The sequence below is a fragment of the Rhea pennata genome, chromosome 4, assembly GCF_028389875.1.
Source record: "Rhea pennata isolate bPtePen1 chromosome 4, bPtePen1.pri, whole genome shotgun sequence".
Lineage (NCBI taxonomy): Eukaryota > Metazoa > Chordata > Aves > Rheiformes > Rheidae > Rhea > Rhea pennata.
In genome coordinates this window covers 63,861,014-63,875,211 of record NC_084666.1, presented here as the reverse complement: position 1 = coordinate 63,875,211, position 14,198 = coordinate 63,861,014, and the positions used below count along the sequence as shown (strand labels likewise).

The 14,198-nt window shown below is 38.0% G+C and overlaps 1 long non-coding RNA gene across 1 annotated transcript; it reads right to left on the bottom strand.

The window, feature by feature from the left end:
• Positions 1 to 7,416: 7,416 nt before the first annotated feature.
• Positions 7,417 to 14,167, bottom strand: LOC134139564 (uncharacterized). Its single transcript, XR_009958207.1, has 3 exons — positions 14,081 to 14,167; positions 11,255 to 11,293; positions 7,417 to 9,486 (listed from the first exon to the last, which is right to left on the bottom strand). It is a non-coding gene; the product is annotated as an uncharacterized LOC134139564 (long non-coding RNA).
• Between the last annotated feature and the right edge of the window lie 31 nt (positions 14,168 to 14,198).

The window sequence follows — 14,198 nt, the reverse complement described above, 5'->3', positions numbered from 1 at the left end:
GTACCAGCAACTAGCAGTCTGGCTCCCTATGTGTTTCTAAGAGCAATTCAAAAAGTATTCAAGTACGGTGCCTTTCTCTCCTTACTTAATGGTTAAGGCATTAGTGTACCTCTGGAAAATAATGTATTGCCATTGCACCCTGAGAAGCAAACCCTGGTTGATGGAAAATGCTCTGAAGATCTTTCAGTACAGCAAGGTAAAAAAAGCGACATCCCGCACCCACCTGCTCCTTTGCGGGCAAAGCGAGCAGCTTCAAGCCGCTCCTCCTGGATTTTCAGCGCTGGGGCCGGCGCACGGCCTGCGCCAGGCCTGCGGGGCTTGGCTCCCTGCGCCGTGTTGGTGCTTCTGGTGGGCCCGCGGCGGCGCTGGGCGGACGCGCTTGCCTGTGAGGTGCTGCGGAGACAGGTGCAGGCAGGCCCCGGCGTGAGGCCACTCTGGCCGCTGCAGCACTCATTAACTGGGCCGAATGGGCTGCCGGGGCGGCAGGGGGCGGCTAATGAATGAGCTGCCCGGCAGCACTGCCTTCCAGGGCGCTTTGCGCCCGTGCTGGGGCCTGAGTGATTTTTGAAGGGAATCAATCATTTTAGTGCTGATATTGTGCTACAGTGTTTGTATTTCCCATTTCCAGCTTTTTAAATGGCAAATTTATTATATAGGCGTCTCTCTTTTGCCACAGAATAATTGTTGTTATAGTGAGATTTGTCGGGGGGGGAGGGGTAATAGTATATGCATTTCTGTTTCCAAATCTGTGTTTTTCTTCTTTTTTCTTTTCTTTTTTTTTTTTTTTTTTGGTCAGGTTTACCCCAGCTTGACTCAATTACTTCATAACAATTCTAATATGCCACAGAGATGAGTGTGCCCAAGTATGTGGGGGGGGGGAGGGGGGGAGGTGTCAGGGACATTTTAGTTGCAAGGGGAAGCAAGCAGACAAGGGGCAGTGCCAGTAGGAGCCTGTGACTACTCAGTTTAGGCATGGGCATCTGGAAAAAAAAAAATGCAGTCAAGCTGTAGTCTGCAAATACAAAAATAATGAGGCTATTATTTATTGAACATTGTTTTGCTGTAAGCAAGCATGTTAAAAACCAACAACAACCCCCCCCCAAAAAAAAAAAAAAAAAAAAAAAACTAGGATCTTAGCTGATGTGCCAGGAGCTGTTACCACCTGTGACTGCAAGCACAAAGCGAAAGTGCCAAAGCACAAAGTGCAGCACCTTGAGCGCAGCGATAGTGACAGCGTGCTGCCAGCGCTCAGAATAGGCTGTGTGCTGTGTGTTTTCTGGCCTGTATTCCATACAGAGCTCCAAGTTTTAGACTGTGCCCATGTAAAACCAGTCTATTATTTTCTTACTGCAGCCAGAAGGGAGAGGAGAGTGTGGTTTAGCACTCCAGCCTGGAAAGCAACAGAAGCCTGTCAACAAAATGGGGCCAACTTAGTACAAAGACAGACAGAGAAGAGAAGTGGTGCTTGTAGGAACATGACTTAAATCCTTTGGCTTTTTTTTTTTTTTTTTTTTTTTTTTTAAACTATACATACATACATTTTATATATATGGATAAAATATATATATATTTATATATATATATATATATATATATATATATATATATATATATATAAAAATATATATATATGGATGTGGTTGTGGTTGTGGTTGTTACCAGCTGTAACATGAATAGCCTCTCAGCAGCTTGTTTGTTTTCTTTTTGTTTGTATGCTGTGTGTGGTTTTTATAATTAATTGACCCACTAGATGAAGCTGTATGAGAGGAGTACATAAATACTGTTGTATTCTTCTGACTTCTGTACAATCCTTGTTATAAATGGGTAGGGACTAGCGGAGGGCATCAGACTTGCAAAGCTAAGAGCTGGAGCTGTGTGGTGACCTCCCCCCCTCCCCCGCCTTTAATGGAGCTTTTAATTATTATTATTTTAATTGAATATTTACAGGGAGGGAGTAGAAAGTCATGGGTATTTCACGTGCATCCCTATGTGTGCTTCGGGCTATCTCACCAAAGTATGACAGAGATGATAGCTGGTAACGAGGACCTCCTGAGGAAAGTCAAGCCAGTGTAAATATCAGTGTGGTAGGACACCTGAAAAGATGCAGCTCATCAAAGCAAAAAAAAGTCACTTCTTGCATGTAGTCTTTCAGGTAGCAATAATTCCTTTGGGTGTTAGGAATTGCAGATTCATGGGTTTGTCTAATTAATTAAGGTGAGGTGTAGCCTCAGGAAGAGTTACTAGTATAGCTCCCATTCAGCCTGCTTTAGCCAGCTACAGAAAAAAAAAAAAACAAACAAAAAAAAAAACAAACCCCACACACAAAAACAACAACAACAACAACAAAAAAGTGACAGGTTGTGCTTATAAAAAACATCCCATAAAACATTTTTTTGTTTGCTTGTTTCTTGACAGTACAGCTGCAGCAGTGTCTACACCTTTTCCTCCCTGTGTGCAAGGAGAACTAGGGAAGCTGGAAGAGAAGAGGCCAAGAGTTACAGCAGCAGCAGTGAGTACATGCTTTTATTTTGTTGCTGCTACCTTGTGTGCACAGCTCAGCTCTTGTGGCCTGCAGCTGCCAGGACAGGCAGCAGCGCAACGCCCTCTTCTCAGCTTTGCAGGACTTTTTTTCCTCTGTGACACTGGGCAAGGTATATAAGCTCTGTGCTGTAAGTAAGTAAGTAAATAAGTAAGTAAGTACCTCATCTGCAAATTGGAACAAAGATATTTTTAAACTCCTCCTACAGTCTAAAACATGACTAGATCAGCATGCCCTAACAGCGACTACCAGGAGTTAAAAGAGTAGACTTCAGAACTCCATCATGCTCACTGACTCTTTTAGCCTGTGAATACATGGTATTTTGAAGCGAAAGAGGGGAGAAAAATTAGGAGATTTTTGTTTGGCTGAAATATCTTGAGATTTAGAAAACCCAAACATTTAACTAAATCTTTGACTAGATTACCACTGTTGCCTAATATTTTGATTTCCCCAAAAATGTTCTTTGCTCAAGATGACTCCTGCAAAAATGCGTCTGCTTAGAGTAGGGTGTTTAAAAATATTACATTTTGCAGTAATTATTACACTCCATATTTTGTTTTTAAACAAAACAGAGTTGCAGTAACACACCTTTATGTTCTCTAGTTTACACTGTTGTTCATAATATTGTACCTGCATGCATCTGTATTTCTCACATAGTTTACTTTTCTGCTTTAGTATTATAGAAATGGTAGATTGGTGCTTTTAAACTTTAGGTCTTTGTACCCTAGGATGCCTGTGGACTTGCCTTAGTAACAGTTTTGACTTGTGTTCGATATATAGATCCACGCAGGTTTTCCAGGGTGAGGGGAGGCTCTAAGCGCTACACAAATGCTTCTACTTTTTCCTTCTTAGCTTTTATGGACCTCTGTAATTTGTGCTGTATGTTTAGAAAAGGTGACAGAACAGACTTGACTTTGAAGGGAAGAGGCATATTAAGAAAGGAAGAGTGAGCTTTTTTTTTTTTTTTTTTTTTATTGTGAACTCTAGGAAAAGGGAACATGCTGCAAGTGCCCTGATTTTGTTTTATGACTCCTTGTAACTGAGAAGTGCCAATGTGGATACCAACTGACATGATCTGCAAATCAGCACAACACAACACGTAGTTTTCCCAGTCCAGACAGACTAAAACATTTTTTTGCACCAGCACTGAAAATTTTATAACTATGCAAATCAGCATCAATAGTTGGATTAATATTTTAATAATTACACACATTTTTACATTATGAAAATAAATCATAAATAGTGTAAAAATAATTCCGAAGATCAACTTCTCACAAGCAAGAAACAAAAACTGAAGTACAAAACTCAAAGAAAACAAAACAATATTCAACCGAAAACCAAGGAGAAATTTTAATAATAAAAACAAAAAGCATGCTGTTTGATCAGGTTCAATTAAAGTCAGGACCAGAGGCCACAACAAAGTGGTAATTAATAACAAATTAAAATGGGTAACTTAAACTCTGCAATTGTTTACACTAATAGGCAAAAGAAGTCGTGTGCCATATTTGTAGCACTAAGACACTCAAAGTATTTCGAGGATTGACTGACCCATGTGTTTTTTCCCCCAAACAGTGTAATTCTTGCCAATTTACTTTTCTTTGTATTTTTGTCTCCTCTACTGCCATTTGTAATACAAAAATAATCGCACATATAGATGAACTTAAAAAAGTAAAAAATACAAATAAAAATATATAATATTTTCCAAAGGAAAAAGTCAGATACATACATCTTAGTAACATTTTAAAAGTTGTGTGATATTTTCCCGAACATGTACAATAATATAAGAATATCCACATATATGTTAACAATATGTAAAACATTCTTCCACCAACCCAACTCTTCGTAATACTTCAGAAAAGTGTGCAAGTACCAATGGTATCTGGGAAATTTATACAATTTCTTTTTTAAATAGAAACAAGTAAAACACTAACGGTCCCAGGTTAAGTTAAGGCCCCCTGTTTTCCAAAGAAAATCAATTTCAAAGCAGCATTGATAACTGGATGCATTAAAAAAGCAGAATGAAACAAAAACAACACTCCAAATCCTTTTTATAAAATACAATACAAATTCCACTTTTTTGTGAAATATCTTTTCCAGATTCTGGCACAGACATGATGGTGGCAGGCACTTTTTAATGACATCATTTAATGAATCCAGCCACCTTGTAAAATATTTAAACAGGGTATGAGAAAATCTTCATTTGCAAGTTACAGCAACATTCAGATTCTTAATAGCAAGCTGTGGAAAGAAAACAAATCAGATGTCTTAGTTCTGGTCACTGAAATTGAATCACTATTTTCAATGTCTAAAATTAGACTTTTTGATCTCTGTCTTTGCAGACATCAGTGCTTTTGTGTGACACTTTTTTTAGTGTGAAAATTAAGGTCTCTCATTAGGTAATATATCAAGATTTTAAATGGTAATTTAAGACAGTCAAGTAGCAGAGGTAAGGAAGCTTAAAAGAAAAGGTCAGTTCTGCATGTCTTGTAACATCTTAAGCACATTCAGGAGACTGGGAGTATTTTTGCAGATTTTACTCACTGAAGTAGTAGTACTGATTTAGGCAGAGCACTACTACTGAAGGTGACAGTGCTCCCCTTGTGACTGACACCTCACTCGCTTCCCGCGCGGGTCTCAAAGTGCTTTCCCAGGGACAGAGGTATCACTTTCCCCATTTTATTGCCGGGGGAACGAGGCCAAGGCAAGCGGAAAGCCTTGCACAGCTGAGCCCCGTCAGCGGAACGGTCCTGGTGGGACCCAGCACTCAAACCTGGTCTCCTGCCCTGGCGCTCGGCCTGGGGCAGCACCCGCTGCCCTCCGCCAGCACCGAAGGGCTGCGTCAGCTCTTCCGCTGGCCTAACCGAATGCTAACACACGTACTCTCTGCTACTGTAAAGCTGAGTGGATCCAGTGCTGACTTTCCACACTGTACATGAATCTGCAGGATAATCTCTTTTCAAACTGCGCACTCTATACGGATGCAGATTATCCTGAGCTGATCTTTCTGAAACTTGTTCATAATACTTACACGGTAGACAAAAAGAATATAGAAACAGCTGGATGAAGAGCATCATTCTGCCTTGCTACAATATCAGAAAGTGACATCAAAATCGGCAATAAATAAAAATCAAAAAATACATTATATTACTGTTCCATGAAATTACGTTTCATGCTTTACCTCAGGAAAAAAAAATGGTGTCCAAAGCATCCTGAAAGGAGGATTCCCCATAGGTAATCTATGAATAAGATGACAAAGACTACATGCTTTAGATGTATTCCAAATAGTGCTTAATAGACTTACTGTTTCTGTAGCAGAACTTCTGCACAAATGTGATTATAATACATTTGAGTAACAGATGTTTACAAAACTTGGTATCAAAGAAACACTGAAAGCTCTCAAAAGAACAAGAATTAATCATACCCAAAAAAATCAGGGATAATAGAAACTGTCTAGACTAATATTACTGACACATTTCTACAACTAAAAAGACTAGCAGAGGAACTACATTTCAGTGAGCTTACAAACTAAGCAAGGCAAATCTTATCTAGTTGGAGGAATGCTACTAAAAGATACAACAACACACAGATGGTTCAAACTGTAGCTTTGCCATCAAAAGAAAAAAGATACACTAGCACCAAAAATATATATATATATTTTAAATCATGTTGTAAGTCTTCACAGGGTGCTCTTCTTAATGAACTATTAAACCCAACCTTCTTAATGAACTATTAAACCCAACTTACTTTTTGTGTACTGTATATGCAACTTTTCTAGGTACTATTGAGTTTCACTTCAAGTAAATCTTTGTGATGCTAATATTTTATGCAAATGTTAATGTCAAATCTATATATAGTTTAACCTGTCAGATTACATTGTATATCTGCTGTTCACCCATTATAATTTAAACGGAATGAACCTTTCATGATAATAAACAGTACAGAGGCTTTAGGAAGTTAGGAATATTATTTATCTCTATTAATTTATTTTATCTTATCTGGAAGCAGTCAAATAAAGAAGTAACTTTGCAAGACAGAAAAGAAGATGAATAAATGCATTTAAGTGTTTCTTCTGCCAGGCCTTAGTGTCAGTGAGCTAAAGGGGAATTAACTTTTGACTGATGTTTTGAAGTCAATATATTTAACAATATTGATTCTAATTAGTATTTTTGAATGAAGAAACCATGAACCAAAGTTCTGCTAGTTTTATTGATGCATTTAATAGTTCCTTATCTTGATGCTATTTCTTAAAATGGGTTGTGTTTGTGGACTTTCTCAATATAGGATTGCTAAAATGACTAGCCAAATCCCACTTTACCTTGCATTTGAATACTCCAAGGGACATTTTTTTAAAAAAAAAATCTTATCTTACTGTATAGTTGCTAGGATATAAAAATATGCAACTTCTAATCTTCACATCTATAATGTGTCAAGTCAGAACATAGGTGTAAGAAACTCCATTAGGTTAGGGGTGGTACCCTGCTTCTCAGTATGTTTTTTGTTTTTGTTTCTGTTTTTGAGATGGTTTCTCTTAAACTAGCATAATAATAAAACTGGGAAGTAGGCTTACATGATGCTCCTTTTGTCCCCTTTCTGGAAAAATCTTTTTACTAATCAGAGCGGTACAGCACTAACATCAATAAATTTTATATTAAATTATGCAATGCAAACTAAGAAGTTAATTTAAGCAAGCAAAAATACTCTTCCTCATATATATGAACACTTATGTATATGTATATATAAAAATGCTTTTAGCACTCAATTCCATCTTTCTCACAATAAAAAATAAACAAGAATAGAATTCCATATATATAAATATATATATATATATATATATATATATGGAGTTTTATTTTTTTAATTTTTATTAGTAGGGTGCTATTAGATGGAGGCTTCTAAAGTAGCTTTTAGATTAAAAAAAAAAATTGTGAAGATTTTCCTCCAGGAAAAGTTGTTTTTGTCTCTGATATTCTACAATGACAATAAACATTTAGCAAAGTGAGAAAGAGCACTATAGTGGCATTTCGACTGATCTGAGATTCTAAAGCATTCTAAAGCAATCCTGAAAAGTGCAACTACAGCAAGTCCCCATCTACACACAACTTAGAAATCACCTAGCAAGGAAAAAATGTGCATTCCAAGATGGGCTAGGTGCCCACATATGGATGGAGGCAAGCTACCTTCCTCAACTCTAGTTTTGGTCTACACGTGAAAGAACTCCCCCAAAATAACTAAAATCATTATTATTCTGCTATACACTAGGAATTGAGGTGATAAAAATAAGAATTTCCATCTGCCAAATATGGCACCATCTCTCATAAACTAGTCTCTCAAACTATGTACAGTGCACCATATGAAGACTCAAAACCATACAAAATACCTTGTGGCAAAAACTACAAACGTGCACCATTTAAGTACTTCTTGTTATTAAAAAAACGGAGAAGCAAAATGTAGCCAATGTTTCTCTTTAGTCCTAGTCATCTGATTAGAAATTGAGAAATAATTACACCTTTTACAGTGTACTGTGATGACAAGAGTGCAACAGTAATCACACTGACATGTCTCTAATGTTTTCTGGGTAATAATGTCCACCAAAATCATTGCAACAGCAGAAAAAGAACAAGATGAAAAGATCAGCCAGTGAAACCTAAAACTAAATTCTTCCTTTTTTTAAAAGGCTTCAAAAACTGTAAAAAGAAAAACTTAATACTGAAACGAGATATGACTTGAAGTACTTTCTTCAAAGCCATCATCACAAATGTTGACTAGATTATTGAAACGTATCTTTTATGGAAACTGTTCCAAGAAAAATGAAATAAAATTATCCACAGCTTCCAAAATCCTGCAGCGAAGGTCAACAAATTCTGTGTAACTTAAATTGAATCACCTGAAAAACCACACTACGGTACATACGTATCTGGTCAGTTCCATTATTCGCCAGAGGAGAATGTTCCAATTCACCCCGTCTCAGAAATGCTTCATCTTGCAGCAGTCCCAAAATGCAGTATGCAGAGCACGTACCGTGTCAGTCCTCGAGTAAGGTTGAGAAGCTTCTGGTCTCCAGCAGTGTCTGCTGTCCAATGATCCCCGCAGCGTCTTTGTAACCTTTTCAAGCAGCCCACAGCGAAGTCTGGCTTCTTCAAACTTCTTTCCTTCTTGATTAAGCAGTCGACAGGTCCTATCGCGAATGTCTTCATGACTGTGAGCAGTGCAAGGCAAACCAACGCTGATTAACAGGTGGGACCCTCTTAGAGCAAAGGGTGACCCGCAAAGCTGGAAGCCATCCACCTGCAGCTGGAACTGTGTTCCCCAAAAATTCAAGGCCTCTTTCTACTCTCCTCTGCTTTATCTCTTTTTAGCAATAAGCCATGGTGTGACTCCCTTGAGGTGACAAAAGGAAACAATTCAGAACTTTGAATCTATGGTCACAGTGAGCAGCCATTTAGCATGTGACACACACACAACAAGCAGGCTGGCACACAACTCATGCTTTTTAGTTTGTACGAGCAGATATGGTGGCATGAATCAGTGAAGCATTTAGGATGGACATGGAAGCCAAGTCAGTAAACTCCAGTGGCAGCTGGTACAGTACATTTGATCAGCTCTTATTTGGTCACAATTTCTTGTAAACTAGTTCATGACACTCATTGTCCATGCAGGTCCACAAGCCAAAATATAAGAATTTACAGAAATAATCAGGTTTCTGTTATCAGTCTCTCTCCCTCTCTCTCAAGAGAGAGTCTTTGCAGGTTTGTCCTGCAGTTACATGTCATCTAACTGCAGACTTAAGTGGCAAAAAAGATGTACACAAGGATTACTGCAAACAAGTAGAAGCAGCTACATGTAAACATATCTCAGTCTTGTAAAATCAAATTTTCAGTTTTCAACTATAAATACAAAAAGTGGAGCACTATATACACAACTTCATGCTTGTAAGGTTAGAGTCATCACTGCAAAGAGACAAAAAGAGATACAGATTGACCAGGTTAGTAAATCACTGTTTCAAATTTTTATTCCAAATATATGGATACAGCAGAACTGCCAATACATATCTTTATTTTCTCAGCACCAGCTATTTTTTCAGGTATGCCCATAACAGTAGTAATTACTGTCGATTTTTCCTATTGTTCGAGGTAGTGCTTACAAAAGATGCTTGCAACTTCCCTTTCTACTTAGTAAAAATAATTATTTTGATATAATTAAGGTATAATTACCTTTTCCGCTTAGTTTTTTTTTTCTTTGCTGGGTAACTTTCTTTGAAAGTAAGACAATTTAAAACAATGTGCAGCTCTACTCCAGTCACCTCTTGGACTAAAGAAGAAAAGATTCGTCGGCTATTGACTGTTTTTTGTGGAGTAAAGCAAGCTGTCCGGAGAGGTGAAGAGTGACTTCAGTTCCTTTCCAGCAACAAGATGTACAACAGTACACACATCATCCCTTGGAAGTACTAGTAACTTAGTAAGATTTTGAGTACTACATTTGTTCCTCAGCTACCTTGCCTGTTTCCAGAATCTCTCATTTGTCAAAAGATACACAAAAAAAGAAACTGCAAGCACATTTAGTAAGAACCGGTTTGCAGACGCTCTGCTGTGCCTAGCCCTTTGGTTTTCTTCCTTCTTTTTAAAACCAGAAACTGCATTTTTGCTATTTGCTAAGTAAAATACCCTTTTATGATTGGTCCATTAATTACTGGATCTTTGCAAATAGGTCTAAATTTTCCCACATGGGAGGAAGTAAACAGATTGGAAAAAACTCTCTGTCTGCCTGTGGTGCCTAGCTGTGTCATGAATAACTGCTCTACAAATGCTCTTTACTGTCCCCTTGGCCTAGACACCTGTGTAAGGACATGTCAACTGCCTAATTTGCACACCTGCTCATAGCAGCTTATGGGCTTCCTGGCTTGGGGGCTGCACTCACTTTCTAACCAACACAATGACATGTTAACGGGCGTTTCTCAAACAAAATATTTCACACACAACCATTCTCATCATTCAGAGGCTGCGCTTGGGAAATAACAGTCTGGAAATACTTCTGAAAAATGCTTGGGGCAAAAACCTGCCTCCAGTGAAGTCAATGACTGTTTTGTCATTGGGCTACATCCAGAATTTCACTTGTGGTTTAGTTTGTCTAATGTATTAATATGCCAAGATGCCTCCACCTACAGCTTTACTCTGGATACTACTGTTTTCCTGTCTAAGTCAAGTCATTACCAAAATAACGTTTCCAGTTAACAGTGACATAAAACAATGATAAGATCCAGTAAAACCATAATCATCAGGAGAATGTATAGAAGAATAGAACGGTAAGGCACAGAGAAGGCAGGGTGCACTGTTCTCCTAGGTATCCCAGGAAAATCAGATCATAAAAGAGAGATACATATAATTTGCAGAAGCTCATGGATATGGCAGTTTTATCAAGAGTGGCAATCAGTGATCCTGTGTATAAACCAAAGGATATGTGACTTTTCATATAAAAGAGTGTTTGACATTCCAGAAATTCAGTGCCAACTGTTTCTAAAATACTGCCTTGGTAAGTTATTACTTCCACATATTTTTTACAACCTTGTAGCACCAAATACTGTCATGGAAAGATCTTATTTTGTGTCGTTTTATGCACTGAACTGTCTAAGAGATTCTGAAGTATGTCATGACATTGTGCAGTGCGACTGTGACAGGGTTTTCCTTGTGCCCCAGGAAGAACAAGCTCTGCCCGTCCTACCTTTTGCCAACAGCCAGGCATGGGTAGTCCGTCGGGACCCTGTTTCAGGTTAGGGAGAGAAGGGGAGGGAAGACAGCATAGTTAGGTTTGACAGAACAGATATTCTATCAGTATCCATTAGAACAGCTGAAGCAACTTTGCTTTTCTAGTTAATAAATAGCTACCATTTCCTAACTTACAATTATCCCTCATTCTCAAGGTGAAGGGAAAGCCAAAGGAGAGAATGCTTACACTGTAAATAAATACGTGCCTTCCTGCCATTAGGGTTTGTTTTTCCTAAGTCATTACTACTATATATCTAATCACAGGAACATCTTAAGACACTTTCCCATTGCTGTTAGAGCAATGCATTATTAATGCTGTGCATTATTATCAATCTAGTCTGTCATTCACTACAATCTGTAGCTGACTGTACAAGATCAATGAGCAAAAATTTTATCACTTTTATCTGGAGTGTATCATTTTTTATGGGCCCCTAGTACAAAGTTAACACAGTGGTATGATGGCTATGCTCAAATTCTACTAGGATCTTTTCTGTTCACTTTTATTCTTAGCTTCTGAATGAAGCAGCAAATCTTAAGGTCTGCACACACTTGCTAATGAAACAGTAGAAGAAAATTTTGAACATCAGTGGTGCAGGCAGCACTGACTATTTCATAGCTTGGATAGTATGGCCATCGGATTTATTATGTTAGTGAGAGTCACTCCATTTTTTTTCTGTCATGACCACACTTTCATACATTTCTATATGTCCAGTAAGATCAAAGCCAACTTTTGATCTGCTAAGCAGATCTGTTATTTTATGGAATTAATTTTGATTTAAATAGCTATAAAGGACTTATCCATCAAAGAGTTATATGATCAGAATTAGGAACATATATCATGCCACTAGACAATTAAAAAATGACCTTTTTAAGAATAAAAAACAGTAATACTTATTACATGAAGTTATGCTCAAAATAGTGATTAATATGAGAATTTTTTAATGTGCATGCATGTAGTCTGACGGGAATGGCCTGCTGCCTAAAGCAAGAAGCAGTAGTGTCTGCTTAGCAGCTAGTAATTACCTATGAATGGAATATTTTTCCTTCATCAGCAATTGTTTATGAATCTCCAGATATAAATGATAATACAAAAACAGAGAAACAGTTTCATATTATGAAAGCATGCTTGATTACCCCAACAAAATATATGAGATATGGTTACCATTAATTGGAAGCAAACAAAATATAACATGGACTATGCATTTAAGAATAAAATCCATCAATAACTTTAAATTAGAAATGCTATAGTTGAAATAAAATCTACTTAACATTCATCTTAGAGAACCGTGCTTAACTACCAAACAATATCAGAACATGCAGATCAAATTTTATTGCCAACAATTAAAAAAAAAAATCTTTCTTGGATCTTTAGGAAATGTGTATGTACTGTTCATTTTTTAAATTGAAAGTATTTAAACTTACTTTGCTATTAAATAAAAATCAGTGTTGCCAGATTGGTACAAGGGAGAGGGTAAACAAGTAGAATTTTAGTATAGGTGGGAACTTGAATTCATGCTAACAGAGAAGTGGGAGAGTGTTGTGTGTCTTTCAGGAAGGTAAGTTCCAAGGGTAAGACCATTAAATTGAAGACGTTAAATAACAAAGACAGTGAGGGATTGGGCTGCAGACCGTTATCTTCTTACAAACCTCAGGTAAGCTTTTTATATTCAGATCTGAATACTATTTGCTGAATAAGCTAGATAGCAAAAATACTGCTTGTGTAAGGTCTAGGGGATCAGGCTTCAGCTTTGCTTACTGGAAACCTATGGCATGATTTATAGAGATGGCATTTATTCCTTCTTACACGAATCTCATTTTAACCAAATCCTGAAAACGTGTACCCCAGACTACACAGATTTGAAAAGAAGTCGAGGGTGTAGAATAGCTCTGGGGTAGGCTAGCGTGAAGAATGGAGCCAATGCAGACAGAAGTCATCAGACTTGATTAGCAGTGGACATTGTGCTGGTTTTCTACAAAGACTTGCATTCAGGGTGAGTAAGGCAGTAGGCATTTTGTGAGGAAAATAACAAACAAACAACTCCCAGGGAAAATGTAGGAAGGACACAAACTTCTAAATTGGCGTGTGATATGGGCGCAAACTGCTGAGAGTTAGATTTAAGGTGTCAGCAAAAATGTGTGTTCTCTCATTATGGTTATTATCACTGAAGCAGCTGGTTTATTCATGCGCATGCATGTGTTATGTGAATAATGTAAAGTCTGCTCAGAAAAACATTACTTTACATCGAGAATGGCTGACTACAAACAAAGGAACCGCATGCAGGGTTGGTAGGAAAGAGAAATACTGTACCAATTGGCAAGGGGCATCCAGCCCATCCAGGCCAGGCTGGCCTGGCTCCCCTTTTTCCCCCTTAATTCCACGGAATCCCTGTTTGTAAAGATTAACTTGCAATGTTACTGTCAAGGAAATGCCTTCGGTATTGACTTAGCTGGAGCAAACAGATAACATGGTGAGGCAAGAGGAGCAAGCTCACAGCACTGGTCATTGCAACTTGTGGGACACTGACTGTGATGCACATCAAATTTGGTTCCCTTCCAACATGTTCAGCAGAAAATAATAAAAACAGCATTTTTTTTGGAAGGTCTTTGGTTTTGTCCTCCTAATTTGATTTAAAGTCTATTCCCAATTTCCAGACCTCATGATAAGGCTCTGTTAACAGAGGGTAACAGCTAATACTTGAGCTGGTGCTTGTTCCTCTCCCCTCATTTCTTATTGCATCAATCTACAGCAGGATCAACTGTCCAATACACAAGTGAGACGTACCAATGGGCAAGGTGCATCTAATCCAGGAGCACCCTGTTCTCCTTTCTCCCCTTTAGGCCCTTTTTTGCCTTTCTTTCCCTTTTCCCCCTGTGGACACAATGGTTTGGATAAAACACAT